Below are 15125 nucleotides of genomic sequence, written 5' to 3' on the forward strand. Positions count from 1 at the left end.
TAGTACATCTATTATGAAAAACAGTATGAAGATTTCTCAAAAAGCTAAAAATAGAACTACATATGACTCAGCAATTCCACTAGGTATTTATCCAAAGGAAGGCAGATCAGTATACCAAAGAGGCACTGATACTCATGCTTATAGCAGCACTGTTCACGGTAACCAAGATATGGAAGCAACCTAAGTGCCTATCTACAAATGACAATGTGGTGTATAAACACAATGAAATACTATCCAACCACTAAAAAGAATGAAATTCTGTCATTTGTGGCAACATAAATGAGCCTGGAGGGCATTATCTTAAATGAAATGTCAGGCACAGAAAAATAAATATCACATGTTCTCACTCATATGTGTGACCTAAAAAAAAAAAAAAAAACTTGAGGTCATAGAAGTAGAGAGCAGAGTTATGGTTATTAGAGGCGGGGGAGGGTGAGGGGAGGAAAGGAGGGGAGGATAAGGAGAGGTTGGTTAACAGATACAAAGATACAGCTAGACTGAAGGAATAAGTTTTAATGTTCTGCAGCACAATATGGTAAACATTGTTAACAACAACTGAGTGTATGTTTTCAAAAAGCTAATAGATTTTTTAATGTTTCCAACACACAAAAAAAATAATGTTCCAAGGTAATGGATGTGCTAATTACCATGATTTAATCATTGTTCCTTGTATACTCGCACCAAAATATAGCTCTGTATCCCATAAATATGAACAATTATTTATGTCAAATAAAATAATACAAGGAAAAAAAAGGAATGCTATGTTCAAATGGAGAAAAGGTACTTAAGATACACTAAGGAAGTAAAATAACTGAGTAGATATGAAATCCTGAAGAAAAGCAAGTTTCTAAATGACTAAAATTTTGTCATTGGGAGGATACTTTTTATTTTTCTTGAAAATAAAAAATAGAATAAAAGGATTGGATTTGTTAGAAGTAGGAGTTCAATTTTAGATATTGTTCAATTTTAGATATTCCATTTTTGAGGAGACTATAAGGCTCCCGGTTAGAAAGATGTTCAATAGTGTTGATTCTTGGGAAATAAATTAGACTTTACAAAAACCAAACATACAAAATGACAGAAAGAAGGACAAAAAATAGTTTATAGAAACGTACCACATATCTTTTAACCTCATTTATACTCATGAATTTAACTATTGTTAATAAACTTAAGATTCCAAATACATACCTCTAGCCCTTATAATTTGCCTGAGCTTTGATTCCTACTCAACCATTTTCTGGAGAACACTGCTCTGACACTTAAGAGGTATATGACATCTAATATTTTATCTGTCCTGATTAACAGCACTACCACACTACCACTTCAGTATCAGAAAAGTCTATTTCATTTTCAACTCCTGCTCTCTCATTCTATTACCAAAGCCATCATGAATTGCTTTCAATTTTACTACTCAAGTATCTCTGAAACGTAATCCATCTGCTCTGTCTCCACTGCCATTTCTTTGGTTCAGATCCATATAACATCCTCTTACTCCTTTTTTTTTTTTTTTTTTTTTTTTTTGAGATGGAGTTTCGCTCGTTACCCAGGCTGGGGTGCAATGGCGCAATCTCAGCTCACCGCAACCTCCGCCTCCTGGGTTCAAGCAATTCTCCCGCCTCAGCCTCCCGAGTAGCTGGGATTACAGGCACGCGCCACCATGCCCAGCTAATTTTTTGTATTTTTAGTAGAGACGGGGTTTCACCATGTTGACCAGGATGGTCTCGATCTCTTGACCTCGTGATCCACCCGCCTTGGCCTCTCGGCCTCCCAAAGTGCTGGGATTACAGGCTTGAGCCACCGTGTCCGGCCCCATCCTCTTACTCCTTAATGAACATGTTTTCTTTCTAACTGATTCACTGTACTTGTAGGTAAGGTATTTGATGATATCATGGCCCCAACATGGTATTTAGCATCACATCTCCACAGAACATGTCTGAGGCAGGAAAGGACCACCTGGTCTTCTCCCCTCTAATCAGAGGGCAAATGCCTTCATAGAAGCCTTGCTCTTCCAAGCACCTTCTTGGCCAGAAACAAGTCACCTACTTACTCCTTCACCAACCCCTGAGATAGGGAAGTGTGTAGACTGATCATGATTAATGTTATTAACTTAGCATGCTGCCTACTAAATAAAATCAGGCTTCTTTAAATGAAAGGAGAAACAGGAGTGTGGATAAGACCACAGTTATTAGGCAATCAAAATCTGCTGTATCCAGAAATCATGAAATAGCAAGATGGTAGCATTAGTCCAGACTTTAAAGAAAGAGAGAGAGAGGGAGAGAGAAATGCTTAAATACAGTAGTTAAACAGTGACATGTATCTCTTTATTTTTAGGAATATTTATTCAATACTCACTTGAAAGACATTTTTATATTGCTGAAAAATATGTGTATTGAGTTCCTAACAATTATATTTGCACAAAAACACACAGGAATGGATCAAGATAGTAATATAATTTTTTATGTTGAAACACAAGAAAGGAACACACACCTTAGGGTTGAATCTAAGCTTACCAAAATATAGACACTACCATTCATCTCATGGCACACATCCAAAGGTCAGGCATAGTGCATACAAATAATTACTTGATCTCCATATGACTAGTCGCACATTTTGTATTTGTTTTAGAAACATAACCTAGCACATCCTGATTTGTGTTTATGTACACTGCTACCATCTGCCCATTTGATGGCAAAACAGCAGTTGTAAACCAATGACCAGTGGTATCCAAATAAAGGGTAGATGGAGCACAGTGAAAATGGGAGAAAATTTCATGGCTTTCAAAAACTCAGGTTACAAATGTATCACTACTGTGGTACGTTCTGAATGTTATCAGCCTCTCTATGTAACAGTTTCTTTACTTGACTCTAAGCTGGAACTCAATTTATCTTTCTCAGCAATATGCTACCTTGTTAATTATTTTGCTTTTATATAAAACATTGAATGTGTTAACATTTTTGTATGTCAATTGTAAATAACAGTAAACAACTATTATACCAAAGGTTAAGTTTTTTATTGCAAGTTTACAATACAATCCACCAAATGTCTATTGCCCATGATCATTTTTCTTCATAAACATTTCTCTCAGGTTTGTCTAATCTAGAATTTATGCTGATAATGGGCTTTTGAATACTGATTTTATATGACACAGGGTCATATTTTAAAGCTTTTATCAAAATAATGGGAGATGTAATTTTAAATATATATCATCAATACAGCTGTCTTTAATCTCTGGGGATAAATAGTGACAAATGAGGCTTAGTTTTTGACTGGTTTATCGGCTGCTGAAACAGACTGGGTGTTTTAATGGAGCTTTTAAGCAGATAATAGGTATGCAGTGAGCATTCTGAGGTGTGATAATGAGATCTATGTATGGATGCAGCACTATATTTTTCACTGTGTTTCTGCACAAGGAAGTGTTTGCAATTTATTAAAGAATCAGAAGTCTATTTACATGGCTACTGGGATGTGTGCTTAATTTCCTTATGCATTTAAATATCCCTATTTTCACACCCACTACAACGATTATTTAGTTTGTAGATTCATTAAACTGTATAATGTGTACTTATTAACTGCCAAAGAAATCATGTCAAATTAGGTGTGGATTTTTATTGCTTAAAATAAGAAAAGCACAAAATAATTCAACATGCTTAAAAAATATTTGAATCACAAAATGGTTAGGAGGAGAAAAAACTTTGGATAAAAATCTTTCATCCAAGACTTCAAATTCATATATTTAATATGAATGTACTCCAATTACAGGAAACACTAGCTATGATTTCAGCATTGGTCTGATGAAAGCAAAATGAATTCTCTCATAGCTGAAATGTGACAGATCACATAAATGACTACAGCCAGAATACAGGAGTCATGAAATGCTGGTCAATAAGCACACATTCTTACCCTTGCAAATCTCAGTGTAGTTAGTGCAAAAGAAAGCAGAGGTAAAAGTGAAAGGTTAGGTGCCTTAACAATAAAGCATCTGATTTCTTAAGAAAACCAACAACTGATTTCCTGCAAATAAGCTAGTAAGAAAGCATATATAAAAATGAGGAACTTTACAATGCCTTATATTATATTTCCTGGTATATGTACCCTGTAGGTTACAGGAATGTGGTTTTAAGGAAACAGCATGGACTTTGGTGAAGACAACTCTGGACCTATCCTACATCTGGAACTTCCTAGCCATACAATTGTGGCCAGAACATGTATCATCTTTGTTCTCAGTTGCCTCATTATTAAAATGTGTTCTGGAGTGCACTTCTGATTCTAATGATGAGCTGACTTCAGAGTCCTATGGAGTCAAGACATTTTGAAGCGTCCCCTGAAGCAACTAAACAACTAGATGTTGTCTGTATTTATACACTCTCTAAGGCATTGCTAGACTTATTAGAAAAAAGGAAATATTAGTAACCACCCTAAATTTTTTTTAATAGTGCTAAAGCCAAAATGTTTGGTTGGCCCTATACAAATTCAAGTAACAGAGCTGCTATCGAAAGACTACACTTTATATCAGCTATGAAGTGGGAAGGCTGAAACTAAGAATCTTGTATTAGGTTAAGAATTTTCAAAGAAGATTAAGATGGCCACACATTGGATAATGGCATCAGGCTGCTGGCCAGAGCAAGTGTCGATCTTTCTGAAGGGAGGCATTTCAGATAAAGGTCTCAAGATTTCCATAAACCAAGATAAAACAAATAAGAGCTCACACACAAAGATAACAAAATAGAAAGCTGCTTCTGCAATTATAAGAGCAGTTGGAAAAGAAAGCCTCGTGGGGTAGATTAGTAAAGAAAACAACTTCAAACTCATTTTGAGGCCAGCATTATGTTTGTAATAAAACCAGAGAAAGACATTACAAAAAAAAAATAAACTGATACCCCTGAACCTTGACTAAAAAATCCTTTAAAAACATTAGAAAATTAAATTCAACAATATATTATTTTTATATATGTATTTACATATATATTAAATATAAATAAATCTACCATATATTTTATATATATAAAAGGCATTTCATATATATATATACATATATAAAGGATAATACATCATGTGCAAATGGGTGGTCATATTAACAGACTGAGTGAGAAAATTCATATGATTATCTCCACAGACATAGACAAAACATTTGCCAAAATTCAGCATTTATGTATGATTCAAACATATTAAATTAAAAATAGGAAGATGTTTTCTTAACAGGATAAAGGACATCTTTTTTAATAAGACCTATAGTTAACTTCAAACTTATAGCTAACTTCAAACTTAATGCTAAGAGGCTAAACACCTATAGCTAACTTCAAACTTAAGGCTAAGAGACTGAGCATTTTTCCCTAAGATTGGGAAGGAGGCAAAGATGTACTCTTATCTCCCCTAATCAATACAGTACTGCTAATATCAACTAGTGCAATAAAACAAGAAATTAAAAGCCTTACAGATTAGATAGAAAAACTGTCTGTATTCACATGCTTACCTATGTGGAAAATTTCAGATAATCTACAAAAATCACTCCAAAAACATGAATGAGTTTAGCAAGGTTGCACAATACAACATCTACATGAATTCAATCATATTTCCAAATGCTAGCAATAATAGCTCAGAATTTGAGACTAAAAAAATCATTTAAAATGGTATTGAGGGAAAAAGACAGGTAATAAAAATATAAGAAGGTATTTCCAGAATTTACATATTGAAAAATATAAAATACTGATAGAATAGATCAATTAATACAGATATAAATGATGGCCATATTATATTTATGAATTGGAAGATTCAATATGGTTAATATGTCATTTCACCCCAATTTTATCTCTTGATTCAATACAGTTCCAAACATAATTTAAATAAGCTAATGCCCCTCAAAATTTCAACATCAAAAAAGAAATGTATAAACAAGCTAATTCTAAAATGTATATGGAAAAGCGAAAGTACTACAATGGCCTAGTAAATTTTGAAAAGAAGAATAAAGTTGGTGGACCCATACTACTCAATTTTAAAATATAGTAAAAAGCTATAAAATCTGGACAGTTTGTTGTGATTAAAGGATAGACTATGGGTCAATGGAACATAGCAAAGATGCCAACAATGGATCACACATAAATGGGGGTTAGGAGAGGGATAGCAGGGGGTGGGGGTTTGGGGAGAGCTAACATTAGGAGAAATACCTAATGTAGATGACGGGGGGATGGATGCAGCAAATCACCATGGCACGTGTATACCTATGTAACGAACCTGCACATTCTGCACATGCACCCCAGAACTTATAATAATAATAAAGTCTAAAATGCAAAAATGAATGGTAAACAAATAAATTTAGATACATAACAAAATCTAACATTATAAAAAGCAGTAAAAAGTCTAAATTGTAGTATGAAAACAAAACAATAGAATGTGTGTGTGTGTGTGTCTGTGCATGTGTGTGTAAGCAAATTGAGAAAAGATCATTCTTTGCCTCTCTCAGTATGTACCTCAAACCCCTAGCTTCACTAGCTAATTCCTAGTCTACTAATTATTGTAGGATTTTTTTAAATTTCTAATCTAATTTTTAAAAACCATTTAAGATTAACCCCATTCACAATCTAGGTTGGATTGTTTTACTGTTTGTCTAGCACTCTGCCACAGTACCCTATTATAAAAAAATTATCAAACTGGGCTGTTATTGTCTATTTATTATTCTGTCTTTCACACTAAAGTGTGGATCAAGATCTTTGGCATTTTTATGATGCATTTCATGCATTTAGCACAGTGATTGTAGACTCCCGAATAAATATTTACTGAATGACAGGAGGAACTAAATGTAAGATAAAAAGATATTCTTTTTCTTTTGCAGTTGAATGTTTTTAACATTTATTAATATCTCCCTAAGGGGTAGCAAATGACATTTATTGTTTTATACACTTCCAGTGAATTCAGTTATGTTCACTAATTTATAGGTTGTCATAACTTTTCCTGAGAAGCAGAGAAAAGAGAGAAATTACTATCAGTTTATAGATAAGATCGCTGAAGCTCAAAACAGGTAATATCTCTTTTGTAAGGCAGTGCTACCATTCAGATCCAAATCTCTTTTTAGAAAATCAACATTCAGTACATAAATATGATTCTTTCAAAGGCTCAAAACTATAGCTCTTTATGAAGCATAAATAGAAAAAAAAGCTCTATAATTATTATCAAAAATCATACAACTTAAGGTGAAATGCAAATGACATCATTAGGTAAAATCTGTAAAGCTAGCATTATTGAAAACAAGTGTTTTTATTTTTCAAAAAAATAACTCACAGGACTGAAAACACCGTTTTCCAGAATTTGTTTTCTCTTCTTTATTTGTCCAAATGTACTGAAGTGTTGAGAAACTGGTGGATAATTGTTTTATTATTCATCCTAAGCTCTACCCTGTACAGACTGCATACATTCAAGGCAATTAGCCTCATAAAATTAATTTTAGAGGGCCGGGCGCAGTGGCTCACGCCTGTAATCCCAGCACTTTGGCAGGCCGAGGTGGGTGGATCACGAGGTCAAGAGGATCGAGACCATCCTGGTCAACATGGTGAAACCCCATCTCTACTAAAAATACAAAACATTAGCTGGGCATGGTAGCGCGTACCTGTAATCCCAGCTACTCAGGAGGCTGAGGCAGGAGAATTGCCTGAACCCAGGAGGCGGAGGTTGTGGTAAGCCAAGATCGCGCCATTGCACTCCAGCCTGGGTAACAAGAGCGAAACTCCATCTCAAAAAAAAAAAAATTAATTTTAGATTGATGTTGGTTTACTGTTTCAAGAACATTTAATTGAATATTTTAAATAAGACATACAAAGCATTTTTATGAATAAGTAATAACACTGGTATAAGTAAACCATAAAAAAATCAACCTGTATAGGTGTTTCCAAGGTCTGACATGAGAGTAATAGTTACATTGTATGAATTTACCATTTTCTTTTCTATTTGCAGCACAAGAAACATTAACAACAGTGAAAGAAAGAAAGAAAAATATCTCACAATCCCAACTCACTATCAAATTCTTTGTTTTCATTTCTTATGTTCTTTGAATCATAAGGAAGCATGTTTTATGTGTTTGAAAGTATAGTGTTCATTTTAATGTTTTTTCACTTGACATTATGTTATAAACATTTTTTACATTGTTGTTTTCCACAGTAAGTTTTTAAATTAATGGTTTATAGTCTACAAACTGATATTTGGTTGTTTACTGAACCATTTCTTAGTTTTTCAAACATTAAGCTGCTTTCAATTTTTTTACTACTATACAGGAGTTAATAATGAGCATTTTTACATGTATAGGTGATTTTTCCTTTTTCCCTAAATATATGTGATTTTTACATGTATAGGTGATTTTTCCTTTTTCCCTAAATATAATACGACGTCTCAATAATAGCAATAACAGATCAAAAAAACAAACAATTTCAAGTATTTACTATTTTGTTTTTAAAATATGACTACAATTTATACTCTCAGTAGTTTATATGAATGCACCAATTTCAACACAAGCTCACTTGTACATATATGCTAATTTAATAACTAGAAAAAAATACATCACTTGACTTTACATCTTTAATAAATAATCACATTAAAGTTTGTGCCCTAAGTGGTTGTTTTATGTAAACTAATTATCACCCTGATATAAGGACTCTTCAGGCCATGAGGTCACAAAAGAAGCTGGTAATCCTCTGGGGGAGAAATGATCCTACCCTCTTTAAGCCACTTTTCAATTGCTGTTTCATTCTTCAATTATGTCTGAAAGGGAGTTGTATTATGCTTTATTCCTACCACAAAATCACAAATTCAGTGTGTTCTGATGTTGGAACATGATGTATGTCATTTTGCATCTCACCTTGCAGAGAAAGTAGGGATACCAGTTCAGATAGGGAGGGGTATCTGTAGTCTCCATAATTGTATAATTACATTATTATTTCTATTTGACAAATAATCATCCAAGAAATCATATAAGTAAAATATGAAAAAATCTCTGCACTTAAGAGCACTGTTAAACTTATTCATAATTGCATCTAGTTTTAAGGTCAGGATTAACACTGATTCTCAGGGGACTTTTTAAACGAATTTTGTAAAGATTGCTACTATGTGTTTAGTTCCTGCTACATGCCAGACACTTCTATACACCGTATAGCTAATTATCCCAGCAATCCTATAAAATAAATGTTCATCATCTCTATTTTACAGGTAAAGAAATTGAGACTCAGAGGCTAAGTACCTTGCCCAGGTCCACTCTGTACACTCCTAGGCTAAATTTCATGTTTAATGTTTTCTCTCTTTAACATCTGTGATCTTTCACTTATTTAATTATTTAATTCAAAGGTTAAGTATATTTTCTTCTCTAAAATTCTCAATTTTCTATTGTAAATTATACTTTGACAGCAATATATTTTAACCCAGAACATAAATAAACTATGAGTCACTAAAATGCTCGACCAATAATAGTTTCTGATCTCAAACTAAGAAAGTTTTCTCTTTATATAAATTTTCATCTGGATGAAAGAAATCCCTGGGTGAATAAAATTCACTTTCAGAGCCCAATGCTGTGTTATACCAACTGTGCTTCTCCGTATAATAGGCTTATTTGCCATTCTTTGAACCTGATTTTTACCTTCTTACATCTGCACCTAAGCTCATTTTCAACTGCAAACCTCCTTCTCCAGTTATCAAGGGACCAATCCAAAGGGCACCTTCCTTATGATAGCTTTCTTATTCACTTCAAAGTAACTCGTCTCTCTCTGGAACAGCTATAAGACTTTATTCTATGTTCTTCTACATCATTATTTGTATTCTATGCAGTAAATGGAAAGAACATGGGCTTTAAAGTTGTCTAGGTGTGACTCAATACTCTGCTGTAGTCTAAATTTTCACTTTCTTAATATCAATGTGTCAGCTAATTCTGTGTAACAAAACACCCCAAAACTTAGTGGCTTAAAATAATAAACATTTCTTATTGCTTTTAAATCTATGAGTAAGCCAGGTGGTTGGTTGGCATTAAGATGATCCAGGATGGTCTCAGCTAGGACAGCTGAGCTCTTTTCCATGTAATTTATCAGTTTCCAACAAGATAGCCTTAGTTTTTTCCATGGGGAAGTGACAGAGTTTCAAGAGAAAACAAGTGGAAGACCTCTTAGGGCCTAAACAGTGTGGGGGTGGGGGGGGAGGGAGAGAGAGAGAAAGAAGGACTCACTTCTTCCTCCACATTCCCTAATCACGAGGGTAGCTCAAATTCAAGTGGTAGGAGAACAGTCTCCACCTCTTGATGGGAGAAACTGTCAAAATCAGCATAATGGAGTATCTACATTTCAGGGTTATCATAAAATCAATAGGAAATTTTATTACAAAGTCCTTAGCAAATCTTTTTAATATAATCTATACTCAATATATGCTAAATTATATATCCCTTATGGATCTTTGCCCCTCATATCTTATGTATAGTAGGTTTATAAGCAATAACAAAAGAATGGATTATAGAAATATGTATTTTGGAAAACTCTTTGAAAACAGACTTTGAAAATCATTTGAATACAAATATGCAATTAAATAGGGACATTACTTCCTGAAAATTATAATTAATTCACATTCTAGAAAATAAATATTGATGCTAAAAGCCAAGACAAATTTAACCATTTTTCTTCAAAGTCCTCGGTTTCTCAATTTATATTTTTGTGTCATATAAAAAAGTGGGAATTTTAAAAGGAGGTACCTGATCATACTCAATATATAATTTGTGCAAGGCCCTTATTTTTGGCAATAGATTTTATTTTATGGGAGTAAAATGAAGTATATAAATTCTGCATCACATGCGGGAAAAAATCAGTATAGCTAATCATGCATGCTTCAAGGATTTTTACTGTAATGGAAATCCATAGAAACATAACACCTTTGAACTTCACTGCCTCAATGTGTCTTAGACAGACATGGTGAGAATGCATTCCCATGAGTTTTAATTCCTGAAGTAAAACTTACATAGTGTTTAGTAGCTAAACAAATGTACCAATTTTATTTACAGTTTTAGAACCCACCTTTTCTTTTCAAAGAGCCTTCAAATAATAACTTGCCTAAACCAAATGTCCATATTAGAAATGGATAAGTTAGGGCAAATTGAATATACCTGTGTTTTATATGCAGTAAAACTCTGTTTGGATATGAGTCATATAAAAATTGATATGACTTCTCTTATTAAATTCATTCAACAAAGAAATAAAATCCCCTATAATAATGTAACACATAACTTCCCTGACTAACCTAGTACATATTCATATGTTTCTACAGAACCCTGAGGTCGTGCTTTAGTGTTTCCAACATTTGATTGATATTTTATCTTTTACTCAGGGCAATTTTTATACATATTTTTTAAAAGCACCCAAGCTTGAATATGCTATATACAACATTAAAGCTTTTTAAATTAATATTCTAAAATTATAAAATAGTTCAGAAAACTCAGACCACAATATACAGCACTATAATAAAAATTATGTACCTAGCCCCTATGTGTATCACATTTTCATATTATTCCACACTCACTGTAGTTATAGTTACAGTATAAAATTCTTTATTTCCATTATCTTTGTTCTCACTCAGTTATAACCCGTTCTCATTAATTCAAGGTTTGTCATTTACAGTTAAGTTTTCTAATATTACTATATTTTTATTCACATGTAAACAATATATATTAGGATTTTACAGAATTTTTATTTACATGCTATCTTAGTACAGGTATTATTTTTAAATTGCTTTGTTTGATTCAACATTATATATGTACGCTTCATTCCTTCTAACATATGCGTTGCTCTAGTTTACTTTTACTGCATGATTTTTACAGCATTCTATTTGATGACTATATCAACAGTTTATTTATTTATTCTTCTGTTGATGGACACTTCAAATATTTTCAATTATTCTCTTTTTCAAACAATGCTGCCATAAACAGCCTTGAACATAGTGTTCTTTTTGCACATAGAAGCATTTCTCTGATAGAAAAGGAGCTGCTGAATTGTAGGGAATATTCATCTTCAAGTATAATAGATATTTACAGTGTATATATCACTGTAAATGTATCCATGTACAGTGAATGTATCAATGTACAGTTCACTATCTGTGTATCAAGGTTATATATTTTTCTTTCTAAAAGAGGTTATGTACTTTCTCGTGATCATGTAATGGCACCTATAACCTACTGTGACTCTTTTTTCCTCTGGATTCAGACTTCATTGTAATGTCTAACTATGGCAACTGCTAGATTCTATCCTCATCAACATTATGGGTCATGGTTATACAATAAGGAAGAAATCATATCAGTTCATTTGTCATGGTTTACAGCAAGGAAGGCATTTATTTTGTGGAAGGTAGAAATCAGGAATGTTAGATTGAGCACCTCTCTGTTGCCATATGGGGGAAATGTTTAATTAGGTGAAGACTGACTGTATCCAAGTAAGTCTTCTGCAAATAAGCATACGGATCTCACAGGGCAAGGCTCTCGATATTTTGTAAACTGGGAATCAACAGTTAAACACGTTTACCCCTCCACCCCTAAATCCTCCTGGAAAGCCTATACATTGAGAAGCTCATCTTGTCTTCGGAACAAGACATCTTTGGTCTTTGATATATTACAGCTCAGGATCTAGCAATTTTTGTCCTGCTTTCCCAATCTACCAAAAATGATAAGCCTACTGCTCTGATTCTGATCTTCCATATAGCATCATGTTTTCATGATGTGTTAGCAAGACAATAACCTCTCCAATTCCCAGATGCTTCATTTATTTACAAGAAAGGTAACTGGGAATAAGGGAGGAAATATATGTTCTCAACCCAGCCAGAATGCAGCAAAACATAGAATGCAACCTACTCTTGCTTTTTAGCAAAATGTTCTTTGTACTGTACAATTTATTCAAAATGATTCCCTTTCATTTCTCTAGATTTTCCTCTGAGACTTTTGTCAGTATTTGCTAGACAAAATTGGATTTTGTAATTTATTCCTAGAAATAATGTTATGTAAACATGAACTTTAGTCTCAACATTATATAGGTCTTCTGCGTGCAGCATTCTCTCCAGGGAAATACTATGTTTCTCTTGTCAAGACTTACAGCTGCAGAAGTTCTAAGTAGAAGTGGACTCTCAAAAAGTTGCTGAATATTCTCAATTCCCAAATGAAACAAAAGTGAAAAATAAAATATGAAGAGGTTAAGTTACTTGCCCAGTGCCATGATTCTAAGTGTCAGAACCCTTGCCATATTTTTTTCTGATTATAACAGTAAAGAATAAAATAAAAACCTACCACAAAGTACTATCACACAGAGGTAGCTACTATTAAAATATAATTATATATTTCTCCAATTGTATCCATTAAGAGGAGAGTCAATAAATTAATTAATTGCAGTATTTATTTGATACCACAATAATTATTACAGTTCTTTTGGGCTTAAATTCAATTTGAGTATTATTAGATGTGTGCACTTGGGCAGGTTAATGAATTTATCTGGGCATCAGTTTCCCCATAAATCAGAGGAAAAAGTAGACCTATTTTCAGGATTAGATGTCATAATGCATGATAACATCACCTTCCTGTAATCAATCTTTATGGAGCATAGCTAAATTATTCTGCCCAAATAAGTAAATACATAGTCAGTGCTTCATTATAATAAGAAACATGTACTTTTATATTTTATAGGCATTCTGATGTACTGTATACATACATATATGCACACACATATACACACTCTAATTTTCATTTTTAAATGTGAATTGTGTACGAATAATTTGGTATTTTTCTCCCCTTTTAAAACAAGAGATCTATCAGATCAATCAGAAACTTGAGTTATGTTGACCATAATTTTGTACTATGAATTGGTATCCTACTGGGCAAAAACACACAAAAATTGTCAAGTCCTAGAAGAGAGAATCAGCCTAGAGGAAGCATTTTTATCACAAACTCAACCCCATCTTGGTGATTAAATTCACAAAATTAACAAGGATATCCAGGGCTTGAACTCAGACCTGGAACAAGCAAACCTGATACACATCTACAGAACTCTCCACCCCAAATCCACAGAATATACATTCTTCTCAGCACCACATCACACCTACTCTAAAATTGACCACATAATTGGAAGTAAAGGACTCATCAGCAAATGCAAAACAATGGAAATCATAACAGTCTCTCAGACCATAGTGCAATCAAGTTAGAACTAAGAATTCAGAAACTAACTCAGAACTGCACAGCTTCATGGAAACTGAACAACGGGCTCTTGAATGTTGATTGGATAAACAATAAAATGAAGGCAGAAATAAAGAAGTTCTTTGAAACCAACGAGAATGAAGACACAACATACCAGAATCTCTGGGACACATTTAAAGCAGTCTCCAGAGGAAAATATATAGCAATAAGTGCCCACATGAGAAGAGTGGAGAGATCCAAAATTTACACACTATTGTCAAAATTGAAAGAGCTAGAGGAGCAAGATTCAAAAAACTCAAAACCTAGCAGAAGACAAGAAATAACTAAGATCAGAGCAGAACTGAAGGAGATAGAGACACAAAAAACCCTTCAAAAAAATCAATAAATCCAAGAGGTGGTTTTTTGAAAAGATCAACAAAATCGACAGACCACTAGCCAGACTGATAAAAAAGAAAAGAGAGAACAACCAAATAGATGCAATAAAAAACAATAAAGGAGAAATCACCACGGATTCCACAGAAATTCAAACCATCATCAGAGAAAACTACAAACAACTCTATGCACATAAACTAGTAAACCTGGAAGAAATGGATAAATTCATTGACACTTGTGTCCTCCCAAGCTTAAACCAGGAGGAAGCTAAAACTATGAATAAACCAACAACAAGGTCTGAAGTTGAGGCAGCAATTAAAAGCCTACCACACAAAAAAAGCCCAGGTCCAGATGGGTTCACAGCTGAATTCTACCAGACACACAAAGAGGAACTCGTACCATTCCTTCTGAAACTATTCCAAATAATCCAAAAAGAGGGAATCCTTCCCAAATCATTTTATGAGACCAACATCATCCTGATACCAAAATTCGGCAGACTCAACAAGAAAAGAAAACCTCAGGCCATTTTCTATGATAAATATAGATGCAAAGATCTTCAATAAAATACTGGCAAACT

Source organism: Callithrix jacchus, chromosome 1 (assembly GCF_049354715.1).
Source record: "Callithrix jacchus isolate 240 chromosome 1, calJac240_pri, whole genome shotgun sequence".
NCBI classification, from domain to species: domain Eukaryota; kingdom Metazoa; phylum Chordata; class Mammalia; order Primates; family Cebidae; genus Callithrix; species Callithrix jacchus.